The sequence below is a fragment of the Macaca nemestrina genome, chromosome 12 (assembly GCF_043159975.1).
Source record: "Macaca nemestrina isolate mMacNem1 chromosome 12, mMacNem.hap1, whole genome shotgun sequence".
Classification (NCBI taxonomy): Eukaryota; Metazoa; Chordata; class Mammalia; order Primates; family Cercopithecidae; genus Macaca; species Macaca nemestrina.
The window spans coordinates 41,323,594-41,342,637 of record NC_092136.1 but is presented as its reverse complement, the minus strand read 5'-3'; the positions used below and the strand labels follow the sequence as shown (position 1 = coordinate 41,342,637).

General features: G+C 34.2%; 1 long non-coding RNA gene across 4 annotated transcripts in view; it reads right to left on the bottom strand.

Annotated features, from left to right (window-relative positions):
- The window catches only part of LOC105499100 (uncharacterized), a 175,586-nt gene that overhangs the window by 79,910 nt on the left and 76,632 nt on the right, over nucleotides 1-19,044 (bottom strand). Inside the window, exon 3 of one of the 4 annotated variants that reach the window (XR_011610300.1) lies at nucleotides 9,383-9,493. The exons of the other annotated variants lie outside the window; for them this stretch is intronic. This is a non-coding gene — a long non-coding RNA (uncharacterized lncRNA). Of the gene's footprint in view, nucleotides 1-9,382; nucleotides 9,494-19,044 lie in introns of those variants that run through there. 4 annotated transcript variants of the gene reach the window in all.

Sequence of the window (19,044 nt, the reverse complement as noted above, 5' to 3'; positions counted from 1 at the left end):
TGGTAACTGTAGCACTAGAGTGTGTCATGATACCAGGTAGTTTAAACTCTCCAACTTTATACTTCTCTTGCAGGATTACTTTGGTTATATTAGATCCTTTGCATATTCAAATAAACTTTGGAATTTTCTATTTCTTCAAATTATCCTCTTGGAATACCAATACTCTGTTGAATCTATACTGCATATTAATTGTTAAGTTTCTGTATTGTTGTTTTTTGCAAGCTGTCCTTTATCAGTTTGGAGAAATTCTCTTCTGTTCATAAATTTATTTATGAAATGGTAATAAATTTTGTCAAATTCTTATTGAAGTGGTTTGGATTTCTATTTTTTTGTATTAATATCAGGTTTGTTATAATTAATTGTTTTTGAATGTTAATTAAGTCATTCATTCCTGATTTTAAAAAGCCAACTTGTTTATGATATTCTGTCTATCCTACAGTTGTAGTCAGTTTGCATCCATGCTTATGATTGGTTTAATTTTTTGAATATGATATGTGTCAGATTTCAGTATCAGGGTTATACAGCTGCATAAATACAATGGGTAGTTATTCTCACTTGTCAATTTTCTGAAATAATTTGGATAATTATTATTTATTTTTAAATATTTGGTAGAATTAACTGAGGCACTTATTTTGGCCTAGAATTTTATTTATGGAAAGATCTTATGAATTTATGTGATAAATATGATTTTATTTATATTTTATAGTAATTAGTGTTAATTTAGGTAAATTAACTTTTTAAAGAAACTTATTTGTCTTATAAAAGTTGTCTAAATTTTTGAAAAGATTGTTTATAACAATTTAACATACATAACATGACATAAACCATTTAAGTTACATTATTTTCCTAGCAAACATTACATAATTGCTGAACCTTTAAGACATACTATGAGTGCTCAGTAAACATTTGACTATCATTGCCAGTTATTGTATTTAACAAATATTATATATAATACATACACATAGATACCCACATACAATGTTTTATTATGTTAGTTATTATACTACATTACTATAAAGTTACTTTTTATCAATAATCTTAAGAAATTATACGTAGTATTTCCACTCCAAAATACATAGTAAACATAAATACATCTTTCTGATATAGATTATATTACAAACCTGTGATTGAGTGAACTACCTAGTTCTTTTACTCAGGGTGAGAATTTTATTTCAATGACAGTCAATCATTTTTTTCAGACAATAAATACATAGCAATGGACATATATAACTGGCATTGTGAAATGTATCCAACATACGTGATTTTGAGGCGAAAGTTATTCTTGATTTATCTATGTGGTAACATCTACATAAATATCAACTTTTATTTTACAAAGTGTCAAAGTTTTTGGCCATAAACATTGTTTTTATGGTAGAATTTAAGGATTACATATGTGTCCACACCACTTTTGTAAGAATTTGACATACTGGCTAAGAAGAAAATCTGCAGACATGTATCTACTTGAGGTTTATTTGTCATTAAAGATAAAAGCTAAATAGTTTTTTTTTTTTTTAATTTTTATTGATGGTTTAAATCAAGAGAAAGCTAAATCACATTTAAAACGTTTTGTATGTTAGTCATGGGGGAAAAGTAGCCTGACAACCCCAAGTGTTGACAAGAATGCCAGTTAACTTGATCTGCTTTGAATGTTTTTCACTCATTACAATCAGGTTAATCATATATTGTGTGTGTGTGTGTGTTTGTTTTGTTTTGTTTTGTTTTTTTGAGATGGAGTCTTCTTGCTCCGTTACCCAGGCTGGAGTGCAGTGGTGCGATCTCGGCTCACTGCAAGCTCCGCCTCCTGGGTTCATGCCATTCTCCTGCCACAGCCTCCCGAGTAGCTGGGACTACAGGCGCCCGCCACCACGCCTGGCTAATTTTTTTTTTTTTTTTTTTTTTTAAGTAGAGATGGGGTTTCACCGTGTTAGCCAGGATGGTCTCAATCTCTGGACCTCGTGATCCACCTGCCTCGGCCTCCCAAAGTGCTGAGATTACAGGCATGAGCTACTGCACCCGGCCAATCATATCTTTTAAAACTCTATTATGTCTATTTTTGTTAATATTACTGATATGATTTTTCAAAGAGATTTTATAGTTTCAGGAAAGAATGACATGATAAAAATATTTGGCATTGTTTCTTGTGTTAATTACATTTATATTTAATTGAATTTATTTCTGATTTGAACAAACCCAAATAATCTAAAACAATATATCATTACATTTCATTGAAATAGAATAGCACATATTTTAGATGTACCTTAATAAGTAATAAAACATTTTCAGAAAGTAGGCTACATTGCATAATAGAATGTTCAAAGGGAAATAATTCAAGGTTTATTGCTATAATTCCTCTAACTTGCAGGTTTCATTTGTGGAGAGGAATCTCAGTCAACCCACTTATTAGACAAAATAAATAGATGAAATCATGTCACAGATCATCTCCAATATTTTTACATATTTTTTATATTAAAGTTAAAAATAAAAATTATGTGATGTTTTGACATGTGTATACACTGAAATGGTTAAATCAAGCTAATTTGCACATCTATCACCTCACATACTTATAATTTTGTGTTGGTTGAAAACTTAAGATATATTTTCGTAGCACATTTTAAATACATAATAAATTACTATTAATGATAACCATCACGTTATATTTTTACATGATCCACAAAAATGTGAACACTAGGATTTTTCCATATTAACAATTTATGAAAATTTGACAACCCTTTACAAGAGGGCAATGTTGCAGTTCATTTGCTGTTCTCCTTATTTTGCAAGGTTTATGATCAGAAACATTTAGCAGTATTTATGGTCAGATTTTCTCTATTCTACTGAAGATAACCTTTAAAAAGTTAATTTTTTTCCAATAAATGTATGTGCAGTGAAACAACTTTCAATTATAGCAAGCACTTATAAAGTGGCAGAGATAACTATTTCTGTGTTCCCAGGAGAAGCTGAGGCATATGCTGTTAATTTGTTTGCCTTCATATAGGTAAGCTTTTCTTTAGTTAAGCAGACAGCACAAATTTCAATAGAATCTATGTAAATGCTCATGTTTTCAGATATTTCTCTTGTGTGCATTAAACATATACAGCAAATCTAAGGGGGAAATTTAGTTAATAATTTAGATTTTTTATACTGCATAATTTAATTCAATAAAAGTCACATAAATCTTTAATTTTAGTGCCAGTAAACCATTGTGTAAATGAGATGAATCACTTATTTATGTAAGATAATACTTTCCTTTATTGAAATCTCATCTAATTTCTCACAAAAATTGAAGTGGCTTATTCATTTTAGTTACAAAGCTAGCTCAGCTCTTTAATGAAAATCATAATACGCTTTAACACATTTTCCCACACATTTTGACTTTTTGAAGTCTCAGTGTACATTTATATTGCCTCTTGATCAATTGTTGTAGTTACTTTCTTTAGTAGTTTGGTCTTTTAGTCTTCATACTAAAGATATTGGTGATTACACACACCCCTGTATTATGAGTATTTTGAATTTTTTGTATATTTACATTTACCAGTGGAGTTTACAACTTCAGATATTTTGTTACAGGATATGATCCTTTTATTTCAGATTGGAGAACTTCCTTGTAGCATTTCACAGAAGACAGGTCTGGTGTTTATGAATTTCCTCAGATTTTGTTCCCACACCTGAGTTTCAGCGTAACTTGCAGGGAAGGAATTTGTTCTCTGTCATATTTGCAAGTGAGAATGGATTTGCAAGTGAGTAATGTTTCCTCATGGATAAAGATCCAAAAGCATTGATATCTGCAAAACATCTATTCAGTGGGCAGTCAGAGGTGTAAGCTTCAGCGGTATTTTCATAAATTTCTCTCCTCTTTCCCCAACTCCTGGCAGCTCTTATTTCTTCTTCCACATTACTCTAACATATGTGTAGTTTTGAGTGGCTGAGGTGAGAAGGAAAGTAATTTCTCATAGTCTTATTTTATTCTATAATGTTATAAAATACAGTTTTAATTACTTTTGATAAACTACTTTGTTTTAGAGAAACAAGTTTAATAATTCAAATCATATTTATAACTACTAAAAAGTATCCGTATTCATGAAATATTTTAAGTTGAAATAGTCTCTGAACCCTATCTGTATATGCTAAAAGTCTTACTTTTCAAACTTAAGAAAAAAATTCATAATGATATTCTTGTAATATTTTATTAAGTTTCAGGAGAGATCTTTTGATACCGGAACAAAACTTGTTTTGATTGCAGATTGGACAACTTTAAGTTCTCAATTATGGGCTGAAATGACTGAATAATATAATCTCTGTCCCTCGTTAGTGCCTCAATAAATCTGTATTTCAATGTCTTTTTTTAGTTGTCAAATTAAACTATGAAGGACTTCTTTTAGAAGGTTGTATTTTCAGAGCTGGAACGAACTTTACAGATCATGCAGTTCAAATATCTGTTCAGTGTTTGATTTCCCAAAGTGCTTTTTTCTCCAAGTGGCTGTCCAACTTACTAATACCCCAGCAGACTTGAAAATCTCATTCTTACAATGCAATGCATTAGCTTGATGGATAACTGCAATTATTAGAATAGTCCTCTTTACAATTTCCCTGTGTCTCCCATCAAATTGTCTGAGTTATACCCTCTGCACACAAAACATGGCTCATTTCTCTTTCATAGAGCAAATTCTGCACATTTGAAAATAAACATCATTTCTCCTCTGTATATTCTCTGCAGGCTAAATATTTCCAGTTGCTTCAGAGTCTTTTTTTATGATGTAATTTTGTCAAACTTAACTGTGCTTAAATTCCAATTACTTTTCTTAGAGAAAGGTACTAGAATTAGGCACAAATTCAGTTGAGAGAGTGTAAAAATTCGGATACCAGGGCTCTATCCCTGGCACTATGTCGCTAACTTTCCCCATTGCCTAGACAAAGATCAACATCCAAAATTGAAAATTTCCAGTTCATATTGAGATTAACTTTTTAGTTTAAAATGGAGACTAAAATTCTGAGTGGATGATAATATATACTATGTTTTACTAAAATATTTTTTAGTCTTGAAGCTGTAGATATTGTTCCACTTTATTCTACACTAAAGAAACCTGGAACTTTCTGCTGTACAGTATCACTTGTCTTTATCATATTTTTTAAATATTTGCCTCTTCAGGACTGGAAATTGTCCCATTGGCACCTGGGATGTGCAGAAAAACAAAAAGCCATGTGAGGGCATAGCAAGAAGAGGACCATCAGCAACACAAGGATAGAGGCCTCTGAAGAACACTGACCTTGAACTTCCAGCCTCCAGAACGGTGAGAAAATAATTTTTTGTTTTTGTTTTTGAAGTCACCCAGTTTGGGTCATGTTTTAATAGTAGCCTCGCAGACTAATTTGGCACTTCAGGATCTTCTCTTCAGTTCACGACTACAAGACACCATCCTTGGTGAGTATTCTTCTGCCTGTTCACCTACCAACCTATCCCAGTTCTAAACTAACAATGTCAAGTAATGCGTATTTCTTAAATGAGACAAGGTAAAGTTTTTTGATGTTAGAATATGTTCATCTGTTACTTCTTAGAAAAGGGAGTTTGGAACATTATGATTTGAGCAATAAAATTATGTAAAGTGTCTCCAAAGTGTCCAGTGTTCTGTCCAGTTATGTTCTGTTTTTAGGTCTCCAGTTAGTATTGATACAAGCAAATTAAAACATACAGGAGAAAAAATAGAATGGTGTGAGAAACATGTCTTAAGATAAAGAGTAGAAGTAAGATCGATGGTAGTGGGTCAAAACAAAACAAAACAAAAAACTTCACATATGAAATGCTGCCACTCAGAACAGATGTTAATCTTTATGACTCTGGTGCTAAAAGAGTAGATATAGAACAAATTGGATAGAAAACATTATGAGAGATATTTATCTCCTGTATCCCACATATATTTCAATCTTACATATCCAAACTGAACTTCAATTTTCTTCTTGATCAATAAAGTAATTTACTAAGAATGTCAACCCTTATCTTTGTAAATGGAATCAACATTCTTTTGCTCAAGTAAAAAACTTAAGAGCAAATTGCTTATGTTTTCCTTTTCCTTCTACATGCAATCTATGAGCAAGCCCTGCGAGCTTTACTTCCAAAGCGTGTTTTGTATCATTGACACATCATCGCTACTGCTGAAAATTTTGTCTAATAACACTGTCTAACTTCAACAGCCTCCTAACCAGTTTCTCTGTTCTCTTCTGGCCTGATAATGGCTCATCATTTTACATCCAGGGTGGTTTCTTAAAAATAAAAATCCGTTAATCTTACTACCTTGTGTAAAATCATCTACTCTTGGAAAGAAACCCTACCTCTTCAAGATGTCAAAAGCCCCATATGCCCTTGCCCAGCCCTCACCCATCTCATATGGCTCCCTGACAGTCTCCTTTCTTCAGAAACACCCGTTTTCCTTTCCTACAATAGCTCATGCTTGTTTCCTGCCTTAGGAAATCTGCATGAATTGCTTTTGGGCTTTTGTTTTTCTGTTTTCCCACTGAATGGATTTTTTTTTAATTATCTTCATATACTAAGAATTTCCATATAATTCTGATTTAGCATAAACGTTCTTAGAAAGGCCTCTAACCAGCCAATTTAAAATAGAACCACACTCACTCTTTATTACATTATTTTTTTGGATTCTTCAAAGCCATTAGAAACATTGAGTATGTTGTTTCGTGATATGTTTTTAATTAATATGAAAGTTTCATAAGAACGGCAACCTGACCTTTCCTGTTTATCATTGAAACTTCTGGGCTGAAACTTTGTCTGGCTCTAATAGTAATGTCCCTCCCATTACAGTTAAGATGCTCAGAGGTGGAAAGGGCTACAGAAGGACCCCCATCTGTCCTTGGAAATATTCGTCCATCCTTTTAAGGGTATATGTTATTAGGTAAAATTCAAGCATGTATTTTGTAGCATTTCATCAGGTAAACATTAAGTTCCCTTTTAAGTGTGTGAGTCTATGATTTTATGTATCAACAATAAAGGATATTTTTCATGTAACGCTTTTTGTTAAGTGAATTCATTCTAAGGGTGAATACAGGCTTTGCAGATATACTGACCAGTGTTCTAGCACTCATTAACTGTGTGATCTTGGATTAACTTAATATATCTATATCCAAGAATCTTCATCAATAAAATGTGATAATAATATGTATCTTTTAGAATTTGAGGTACATCGAGTAAGATAATACAATAAAGTACAATGTCTGACATGTAGTTAGGTCTCAAGAAAAGTATTGATTTTCTTATTGAATTGAAAAGCAGGTTTATAAGACCAAAGAAATACTAAAAAAAAAAATCTCTATGTTATCATATGGTTATATGATTCTTGTGATGTTGAATATAACTGCTGGTAGCAATATTATTTCAAAGGCGTATTCCTATATTTGTCCTCCACATTTTTTTTCTTATTTTAGTCAAGTTCTATATAACATAGAGCTTAAGGTATGTAAGTCAAGTTCTATATAACATAGAGCTTAAGGTATGTAATAGTTTTCCAACTATTTATACTGTTGAAAATACTGAGATTACTTTTATGTAGTCTGGATATAGTTTAAAATATTTCTAATGAACACTAATCTATAGGAAGATGAATAATAATTTGCATGTCATTTTTTTAAGAGACATGGTCTAACTTATTTGGCTTAGCTGGAGGGCTCACTTCAGCCTGAAACTCCTGGGCTCAAGCTGTCATCCTGCCTCAGTCTCCCAAGTAGCTAGGACTGCAAGTGTATGTCACTACACAGACTAGATAACCCTTCCTTCCTTCCTTTCTTCCTTCTTTCCTTCCTTTTTCTTTCTTTCTCTTTATTTCCCTTTCTTTTTCTTTCTCTCTTTTACTTTCCTTCACTCCTTTCCTCCCTTCTTTCCTTCCCTCCCTCTCTTCCTCCCTCCCTTTTTCTTTCTCTTTTTTCTCTTTTCTTTCTTTTCTTTCTCTTCTCTTTCTCCTCTCTCTCTCTCTCTCTCTCTCTCTCTCTCTCTTTTTCTTCCTTCTTGCTTTCCTCTCTTTCTCTTTCTTTCAGTAGAGACAAGGTCTCACTATGTTGCCCAGGTTGGTCTCAAACTCCTGGTCTCAGCTGATCTTCCTACTTGAGCCTCCCAAAGTGGTGGGGTTATAGGCATGAGTCAACATGCCCAGCCCTAAGTCATTTTTTTTTTAATAATAAGTTGTAGAAACTAATTTAGAGATGAAGAAAAAAATTATATTTATAAGCTATACTCAAAGAAACTTTTATTTTTAATGGCTTGTTTTCTTCATGACTGATGGCTATATTGTGGAGGAAAAGGTTCTAAACACATTCTCTGAGCACACGCTACTCTCAATAAATACTTCCATCAGAAAAACTGTTTCAACGAAAAGAAGACATTAAAATTTACTCTAAAATTAACATGCATAATCTCTGGGTGGTTTTTTGCTTAGTCTTCCCAAAATTGATTATTTGGGAAAAGCAAACAGTGTACAAAGTTTAGAAAAATTAAGTATCTTTTTAAAATTGCTCTTGTTAGTGGGAACTGTGGTAAAACATTCAAATAAATTTTAATCAGCCTTAAAGATAGGTGTTTAATGCAGGTAATACACACTAATATAATTTAACATATTTAAGTCTTTAGCCACCAACGTATTCTGGCATGTTTGAGTTCTACAAAGGAAAAATAGTTTTGTTAAATGTTGTTGAAAATTAGTTCATTTTAGTGATAATAAAATAGATAGCTTATAAAATTTAAAATATATGAGTAAAAGCAAAAATATTCTTCATGTGCACTCAAATGCCTTGCTTAATTAAATTAAGCAAATAAAAATGAAAGTGAAAGGTATTTTAAAATAAAAAATTATGTTACTAACATGAACTTTAAAGATCTAAAATTGCTGCTTCTGTTCTTTGGAAATAGTATTTTTTCACTCAACATAATCCTAGGCCCTAAAAATGTATGTATGAATAATAGTTGCTTAGAGTTTGTTGATTTTTACCTCTTCAAAAACTATTAGGTTGGTGTAAAAGTAACTGGTTTTTGTCATTACTTTTAAACGGCAAAAATCACAATAACTTTTGTACTAACCACAAAAGGACACCACTAATGATTTAGTAGTTTAAGTCCAGGTGTAACTGATTCAAGTGCAGCTGCTTATTGCTTGGAAGCCACAACAGAAGAGAGGTGTGGTGAAAGAAAAGCAACTTTATTCAGATGTTAGCAGTTGAGAAATGGCCAGGCTCGTGTCAGTGAGAGACCATTCCAAACATTAGACTGGGAAGACGGGCTTAAAAAAGGGAACATGAAATGGGAGGCATGCGGGAGTGGTGCTGGGTACAAGGTCTGTGTTTTCTTCCAGTGGTTATTTGGACTCATGGTCCATCCAAAGCATGGACTGGTAATTCCGTGAATTTTGCAGCTGGGTCTCCATGTCTGGTTTGTTTCAAAATTAGCCCCTTGAATTTCTAAGCAAGCCCATAATTAGACAAACAGAGTACACAAAAGCACCTGGTGGGAAAGGAGGGAAACAAAGGGCTTTTAAGAATGTTTCATGGGTAAAAGCAAGAAAGGGAAAAAAAGTTTCAAAATGAATTTTGAATCTAAGCTACTTTGTTACACAGGGACTACCATATATGTAGCTTCAATATGTAGGGAAACAAAATGACAGAATAATGAGTTATCATGGAGATTCCATAAATCTGAATACTTATAAAAAATGTAATTGATTTTTAAGAACTAATGCTCTGGTAAGAGTTTGAAGACACTAATAGGAAGTGATTTGAAATGATTTCATTTCTCAATTTCATATATATTTTATAGATTCTCCTAACACTAAAATGCTAGAAAGCTTAAATTATAAAGTGGCATTGTGATCGAACAAAGCCTGACAAAATTACACTGCTGTCTTAACTTTTGAAAAATGTTTTTAGTATATTAATACAGTCATAGATCAGTTCATGACAAATTTACATTCTGTGAAATGCATTGTTAGGCAATTTCATCATTATGCAAACATCATAGAGTTACATTTACACAAGCCTCAGCATTAAAGCCTACTACACATCTAGGCTATATGATACAGCCTATCGCTCCTACACTACAAACCTATACAGCATATTACTGTATTGAATACTGTAGGAAATTACAGCAAAATAATATTTGTGTATTTAAACATATCTCATCATAGAAAAGGTATAGTTAAAATATGACATAAGACAAAAAAATGATACACCTGTACAGCTTATCACGAATGGAGTTTACAAAAGTGAAAGTTGCTTTGGTTGAGTCAGTAACAAGTGTATGTGAAGGCCTAGAGTATTATTGGACAGCAGTAGATTTTATAAACACTGTATACTTAGGCTGCATTACATTTAACAATTTTTTTTCTTAAACAATACATTAATATTAGCTTACTGTAACTTTTTTACTTTTTAAACTATTTCACTGGCTTTAATTTTTTGGTTCTTTTATAATATTTACCTTAATACACAAATACCTTGTACAACTGCACAAAAAATATTTTCTTTCTTTATATTCTTGGTCTATGTATTTTTTTATATTTCTAATTGTTTTCATGTTAATTTTGTTGTTGTTGTTAAAAACTAAGACAAGGGCTGGGTGTGGTGGCTCACGCTTGTAATCCTAGCAATTTGGGAGGCCGAGGCAGGTGGATCACGAATCAGGAGATTGAGACCGTTCTGGCTGACATGGTGAAACCCTGTTTCTACTAAAAAACATACAAAAAAATTATCCAGGCGTGGTGGTGGGCACCTGTAGTCCTGGCTACTCGGGAGGCTGAGGTAGGAGAATGGCGTGAACCCGGGAGGCGGAGCTTGCAGTGAACCGAGACAGCGCCACTGCACTCCAGCCTGGGCGACAGAGCAAAGACTCCATTTCAAAAATAAAAAATTAAAAAAATAAGACACAACACATACATAAACCTAGACCTCCACAGGGTTCTAATAATCAAAATCACTGTCTTCTGCCTCCACATCCTGCTTTACTGGAGGTCTTCAGGTGCAATAACATACATGAGATGTCACTGCCTATGATAATAGCAACTTTATCTGTAATGCCTCCTGAAGGACCTGAGGCTGTTTTACAGTTACTCCTTTTTTTGTGATAAGTTGAAAAAGTGCACTCTAAAATAACAAAAGGTATACTGTAGTAAATACATAAACCAGTGGCATAATTATTACCATTATCAAGTATTATGTACTATATCTAATTGTATGTGTTATACTTTTATATAACTGATTAGGTTTGTTATACCAGTATACCACAAATGCATTAATAATGCCTGGTGCTATGACTACTCAGGTGTGGGAAAATAGATAGGTGGAGTCAATTCTACTTTATTTTTTTCACAAACCCTAATATATTGGACCCCTTTCCTTCTTTTAAGTAACTGACAAAAAGTGTCCCATCAAAACATAATGTGGGTGGATTATTCTGTTCTCACATTGCTAATAAAGACATATCTGAGAATAGTTAATTAATAAAGGAAAGAGATTTAATTGACTCATAGTTCCACATGACTGGGAAGTCCTCACAATCATGGCAGAAGGCAAAGGAGGAGCAAAGTCACATCTTATGTGGTGGGAGGCAAGAGGACATGTGCAGGGGAAATCCCCTTTATAAAACTGTCAGGTCTCATGAGACTTATCAACTCTCATGAGAACAGCACTATCAAGAGAACAGAAAGGAAAAACCTTCCCCCATGATTCAATTATCTCCCACAAGGTCTGTCCCATAATATGTGGGTATTACTACAATTCAGGTTGAGATTTGGGTGGAGAAACTGAACCAAATTATATCATTCTGCCCCTGGCCTCTCCCAAATCTCATGTCCTCACATTTCAAAACCAATCATGCCTTCCTACAGTCCCCAAAGTCTTAACTCATTCCCACATTCATCCAAAAGTCCTAGTGCAAAGTCTCATCTGAGACAAGGCAAGTCCCTTCTGCTTGTGAACCTGTAAAATCAAAAGCAAGTTAGTTACTTCTTAGATACAATGGGGGGAGCAAACATTGTGTAAATACATCTACTCCAAACAGGAGAAAGTGGCCAAATCAAAGGAATTACAGGCTCCATGCAAGTCCAAAATACACAGGGCAAAAAATCTTACAGCTCTGAAATAATCTCCTTTGTGTGTCACATAGCATTTGTGATGATGCAAGAGGTGTGCTCCTACAGATTTGGGCAGCTCCATCCCTGTGGTTTTGTGGGGTACATCTCCCCTCCCAGCTACTTTCATGGACTGATGTCGAGTGTCTGGGGCTTTTCCAGGTGCACAGGGCAAGCTGTCGGTGGATCTACCATTGTGGGGTCTGGAAGATGGTAGCCCTCTTCTCACAGCTCCACTAGGTGGTGCCCCAGTGGGGACTGTGTGTGGGGGCTCAGATCCCATATTTCCTTCTGCACTGCCCAGACAGAGGTTCCCCATGAGGTCTCCACCCCTGAAGCAAACTTCTGCCTGGACATCCAGCTGTTTTCACATATCCTCTGAAATCTAAGCAGAAGTTTCCAAACCTCAGCTTTTACTTCTGTGCAACCACAGGCTCAACATCACATGTAAGCTGCCAAGACTTAGGGCTTGCACCCTCTGGAGAAACATCCTGAAGTCTACGTTGGCCACTTTTAGCCATGGCTAGAGCTGAAGCAGCTAGGACACACGGTACCATGTCTGCAGGCGGCACAAAGAGCAGGGGGCCCTTGGCCCAGCCCACAAAACCATTTTTCCCTCATAGGTATTTAGGCCTTTGATGGGAGGGTCTGTTATGAGGGTCTGTGACATGCGCTGGAGACATTTTCCTCATTATCTTGGAGATTAACATTTGACTCCTCGTTACTCATGCAAACTTATGCAACTGACTCAAATTTCTCCCCAGAAAATGGAATTTTCTTTTTAACCTCATGGTCAGATTTCAAATTTTCCAAACTTGCATGCTTTGCTTCCCTTTTAAACACAAGTTTCAATTTCAAACCATCTCTTTGTGAATGCTTAAAACTGAATGCTTTTAACAGCACCCAAGTCACGTCTTGAACGTTTTTGATGCTTAGAAATTTCTTCTGCCAGATGCCCTAAATCATTTCTTAAGCTGAATATTCCACAGATCTCTAGGACAGGGGCAAAATGCTGCCAGTCTCTTTGCTAAAGTACAACAAGAGGTACCTTTGCTCCAGTTTCCTTCAAGTATCTCATCTCCATCAGAGACCACCTCAGCCTGGATTTTATTGTCAATATCATTATCATCATTTTGGTCAAAGACATTCCACAAGTCTCTAGGAAGTTCCAAACATTTCCACATCTTCCTGTCTTCTGAGCCCTCCAACCTCTAAGAAGTTCCAAACTTTCCCACATCTTCTTATGAGCCCTTCAAACTGTTCCAACCTCTACCTGTTTCAAAGTCACCCAGTTTCAAAGTCACTCCCACATTTCCAGGTATCTAAGAGCAGCACCCCACTTTTGGTACCAATTTACTGGATTAGTCTGTTCTCATGCTGCTAATAAAGACATACCTGGGACTGAGTGATTTAAAAAGGAAAGAAATTTAATGGCTTACAGTTCCCCATGGCTGGGGAGGCCTCACAATTATGGCAGAAGGCAAAGGAGGAACAAAGTCATGTCTTTCATGGTGGCAGGCAAAAGGGCATGTGCAGGGGAACTTCCCTTTAGGAAACCATCAGATCTTGTGAGACTTATTCACTATCATGAGAACAGCATGGGAAAACCTTCCCTCATGATTAAATTACCTTCCACCAAGTCCCTCTCATGACACATAACAATTATTACAGTTCAAGGTGAGATTTGGATGGGAACACTGAGTCAAAACATGTAAGTGGGTTAAGGAATAGTGAAATTGGCTATGTTCGATTTTTGCATGTTCTTACTGAGTCTCTTCTAAAACATGACCCAGTGTCCTAGGACAATTCATTAAAGAGAAAATATGAGTTTTGTGATAGCCACCACTAAGCCTACCGCATTTACATTTTAAAACTTTCTTTTCATTTATCTTAATCAGATCTAGGAAGAGAATGCTTCCCAATACAGACTGTTTTTAACCTATAACATTTACAAAGTAACATTAGCTCAAAGGTTCATACATAAAATATAAAACCTTTTATTTACAAATATTGGGGGACAACTAGCTTACTTATTGTTTACTTACTTAGTGGTTCAACTTATTTTTTGTCCCCAGAATTCTGAAGCAGAAACTAATTGTCTAATTAATACCCAAATAACCTAATTAATATAAACTCTGATACTGTTTTGTTTTGTTCCTGTCAATATTTTTCTTTATAGAGTTCTATTTAAAAAAAAAAATTAGATTCAGAGGGTACATGTGCTTGTTTGCTACATCAGTATGTTCCACACTGTTGGGAATTAGGCTTCTAGTTTACTCATTATCCAAATAGTGAATATGATACTCAATAGGTAACTTTTTCACTCATTTCCCTCCTACCCTAACTCACTTTTGCAGTCCCTAGAGTCTATTATTTTAATCTCTATGTCCATGTGTATCCATTGTGTAGCTTCCACTTATAAAGAGTATTTTTTGTTGTCATTTCTGCATTAGTTTATTTACAATAATTGCCTCCAGCTCCATCCATGTTTCTGCAAAGGGCATGATTTCATTCTTTCTATGGTTGCATAGTATTCCACAGTGTGTGTATGTATGTATATATGTAGATAGATAGGTAAATAGAGAAATAGATACCACATTTTGCATATTCAGTCAACTGTTGATAGACACTTAGGTTGATTCTGTAACTCTGCTGCTGTAGATATTGCTTCAATAAATATGAGTAGTGGTGTATTTTTAATATCTAATGATTTCTTTTGTGTAGATAGCCAGTAGTGGGATTTCTGGGTCAAATAGTAGTTCTATTTTTAGTTTTACGAGCAATTGTCACCTTGTTTTTCATAGAGGTTGAACTAATTTATATACCTACCAACAATGTAGAAGTGTTTTCTTTTCTCTGAATCCACACAAACATCTGATGTTTTTTGATATCTTAGCAATAGCCATTTTGACTGATATAAGATAGTGTCTCATATTGCTAATTTTTATTTCTCTGATTACTGATATTGAGCTTTTTCATTTTTTTTATGCAACTCACATTTTTCTAGAATACCAATATTTTATGAACCTTGAAAACATGCTAAGTAAAAGAGGCCAGACACAATAGACCACAGTCCAAACAAAAATGGATAATTTAGGCATTCCCGAACAATGAAAGAAATAGACCATAAGAATGCTTTTGTCATGGGGGGATAAAGGAGCCAAATTTTGTCCAATATAAGCAGTATACATATTCATTTATACATATTTAAATGTACAAATTTTATATTTAATTGTTGTGTTCAAATTAGTTTAACCATATAAATATGAACCAGGCTATGCAATTTCTTGGCCTTTAAAGAAAATATTTCACCCTTTATGCAAAATAAGTTTTTCTTTTCTTATCTCCTGTTATTACAACCCAAATAATTTAATGTATACAGTCTGTGCCACGTAACACAATGTTTTATATAATGGTGGTTCTAACAGATTACAATCCTAAATTTTTACTGAACCTTTTCTATGTTAAGGCATTTTAAATACACAAATACTCACCATTGTGTTACAATTGCCTATTGTGTTTAATAGCACAACATGCTGCACAGATTTGTAGCCTAGAAGCAATCAGTTACACGATATAGCCTAGTTATGTAGTAATCTGTACTATCTACGTTTGTGTAAGTATACGCTATGATATTCACACAATGACAAAATTGCCTAGCAGTGATGCACTTCTCATAACATATATCCTTGTTGTTCAGCAACACCTGATTGTATTGTAATTCTCAAAGGAAAATATAAAGGCAAAGTCAAAAAAAATTTGTTAAACCTTTGATAAATATATAAAAAATATGAATATATACAAATATGAGAAAATATGGGACCAAATATGTCTATATGAATATCAGAATAGTGTACACACACAAACATGTTTCAATGAAGTGTAATTATTCTGATAGGACAATGAACATTTAAGTAATTATGTAACAAATCAGAGTTGCCTCAAAGCAGTAATTAAAAATAACCATTATTTTTCCTGGGAATGTATTGGTGTGGGGAATTTTCTATTGGATGAGCATAGGGAGACAAAAACATTTTAAAAACTCACAAAGGTAATGAGATGAAGATTATTTTGCTAGTGTGTTTAATAACCTGAGTAATAAACACCATAAATAAAAAAGATATTACTCAAAGCAATGTACTTTAACTGTTAAAATGTATTTCAAGATGTTTGACGAAATTACATTTTATACATGTTGTTTTAAAACTGCTCATTAAAAAAAGGAGACTGGGCATGGTGGCTAAAGGCTGTAATCCCAGCACTTTGGAAAGCCAAGGAGGATGGATCACTTGAGCCCAGGAGTTGAGACCAGCCTGTGCACCATGGTGAAACCCTGTCTCAACAATAACAACAAATATTAGCAGGGCTTGGTGGTGCATCCCTGTAGTCCCAGCTACTTGGGATGCTGAGGCTGGAGGATGACTTAAGCCCAGGAGGTCGAGGCTGCAGTGACTTCAGCCTGAGTGAGAGGGTGAGACCTTGTCTCAAAAAGAAAAAAAAGAAAAAAAAAGTCTTCTAGTTTTCCAACTACAAATTTTATTACTTCCTATTAAATAAAAAAATTATATGATATAGCTTTTCTTGTATGCTTATTTCAATCATTCAATACCTTTTTTATTACATGGAGGAATTGTAGTACTTTACCTATAAGGAAAGAACTGGACTGAATGATTGTATTGTCATTCAGAGTTTCACATTTAGGAAAGAAAATTTTAATCATTCACATAATGATAATGGCGGATTCTTCTACAGGATCTAACACTGTTGTGTGGTAATTATTCCCAGCTACTTCATATAGGAAAACCTAACACATAAGTGAATTGCAAAATACATAGTTTTGTTGTAGTTTAAAAATCCATTTTGTTATGAAAGGTGGCAAAGATATTCTTATTCCAATATCCCAATTTATAAAAATTATAATTATCAAACTAATGACTATTGAAAACAATTTATAGAATACTTTTGCATATCTTTACATCAATTGATTCTCACAACAGCCTTCTGTGTTAGAAAGGTAAAGTATTATTTTCACCATTTTATAGATGAGAAAGCTAAGGCACAAGAGTCTGACCTAACTGTAGTTATATATCTAATAAAGGAATATTATCTACATTATGGTACATGACCCTAGATGCATGGTATGAAATTTATAATTGTTGGAGTTAAATTACAAATACATTTAGGAGGAAAATCATTATGTTATAAAATACACTAGGCAAATAGTTACAAATAATCACCACTATCTCAAAAAACAAATAGGGGTTATTATTACTACTTTTTTTTTTAACCATTCTCTCAAAATGGTTGATAATATTTTAGATGGGATAGCTCTCTGTGACTGAGTCATTTTCTTCACCTTTCTTCATGAATGTTTTTCTAAAGAAGTCCATGGTGAACTTAAGGAATGTGCTGTTCAAATTTTTTTTCACCTGGAAATGCATTGTCTGAAAGATTATGAATGCTATTTCCATTGCTAGTAACATCAGACCTTTATATTATCAGATCTTACTGCCTTTATTTTTTCAGTTGTTATCTCTAATTTTGAATTATCTTTGCATTTCCACATTCTCCAATATTTTTCCTAGGGTTTGTCTCTATTTAATTTATATACTTTCATTTAACGTTTTCAACACTTATACTGTATCTTCATTCTCTGTTATCCCAGCTTTCCAAACTCCCCTGGCTCTTTCATTCTCTCTTTACCACTTCTAATCTACACTGCTCAAAAACAGTGTGCCCTCCCACAGTCAGTCATGAACTCAAAGTAATGTTGCTTCCTTTTCTAGTGTTCCATGTCACCAATGACACTCCAATTACAAAATTGAATGGACACTACTCAGACTTCGTCTCTTTGCAACTCTCCGCTGAATTTAGCACTATTGACTATCCTGACCTTCTTGAAACTCTGCACTTACTTTGACTTTAAAACACTCTTGATCACCTTATCTTTAGTTGTTGTATCATTTTTTAGCTCCTTTTTATTTTTCTATTTCTTTGGCTTCTATACTCAGTTAACTGCTTTTTTCATCATACATATTCTGTGGGGATCCCTCCCTCATTCTCTAGACAGTAACCACAGGGATATTGATGAGGCCCAAATAGAGATCTCAAGTTTCAACATCTTCTCCAAGCTTCATAGCCATACATTCATTTTTTCTCTGGACATTTCCATTTGAATGGCACAGAGTCAGGTGTCTTCAACATGTTCAAGATAGAAATAATTTTCTTCTCTGAACTGCGTTTACTCTCGTTAGGATAACCACCATTCATCAGGCTTTCAACTTCATAGACATTGTTGACACTTTACTCTCCTTCACCAATCAACCAACCAATCAAGATTACTGATTTTGCCTGCCAAACTGTCAAAACTTAGACCTTCAGCATCATATCTGAGCTACAGTATTCGTATGATGCACCACATATTTTAAGGCTTAAAGACTACAATGTTACAACCTAGCTAAAGAATAATTTCTCTTGTCCACCTTATTTCCTTTTACTCTTATACTGTGAGTAATGTAAAAAAAGAGATTATGTCTTTTTCCCTAGATCAAGTATGTTTCTTGACACAAATAGATACTCCATACATACATAATTTAAAATACACAATTTTTCTAACATTTTTATTAAGTTGGGGATAAATGTGCAGTATGTGCAGGTTTCCTGCACAGGTAAATGTGTGCAATGGTGGTTTGCTGCACCTATCAACCCATCACCTAGGTATTAAGCCCAGCATGCATTAACTATCATTCCTAATGCTATTTCTCTCCGTACTCTACCCCCTGACAGGTCCCAGGGTGTGTTCTCCTCCCTGTGTCCATGTGTTTTCATTGTTCAGTTCCCACTTATAAGGGAGAACATGCAGCATTTGGTTTTCTGTTCCTGCATTAGTTTGCTGAGGATAATGGCTCCCAGCTCCATCCATGCTCCTGCA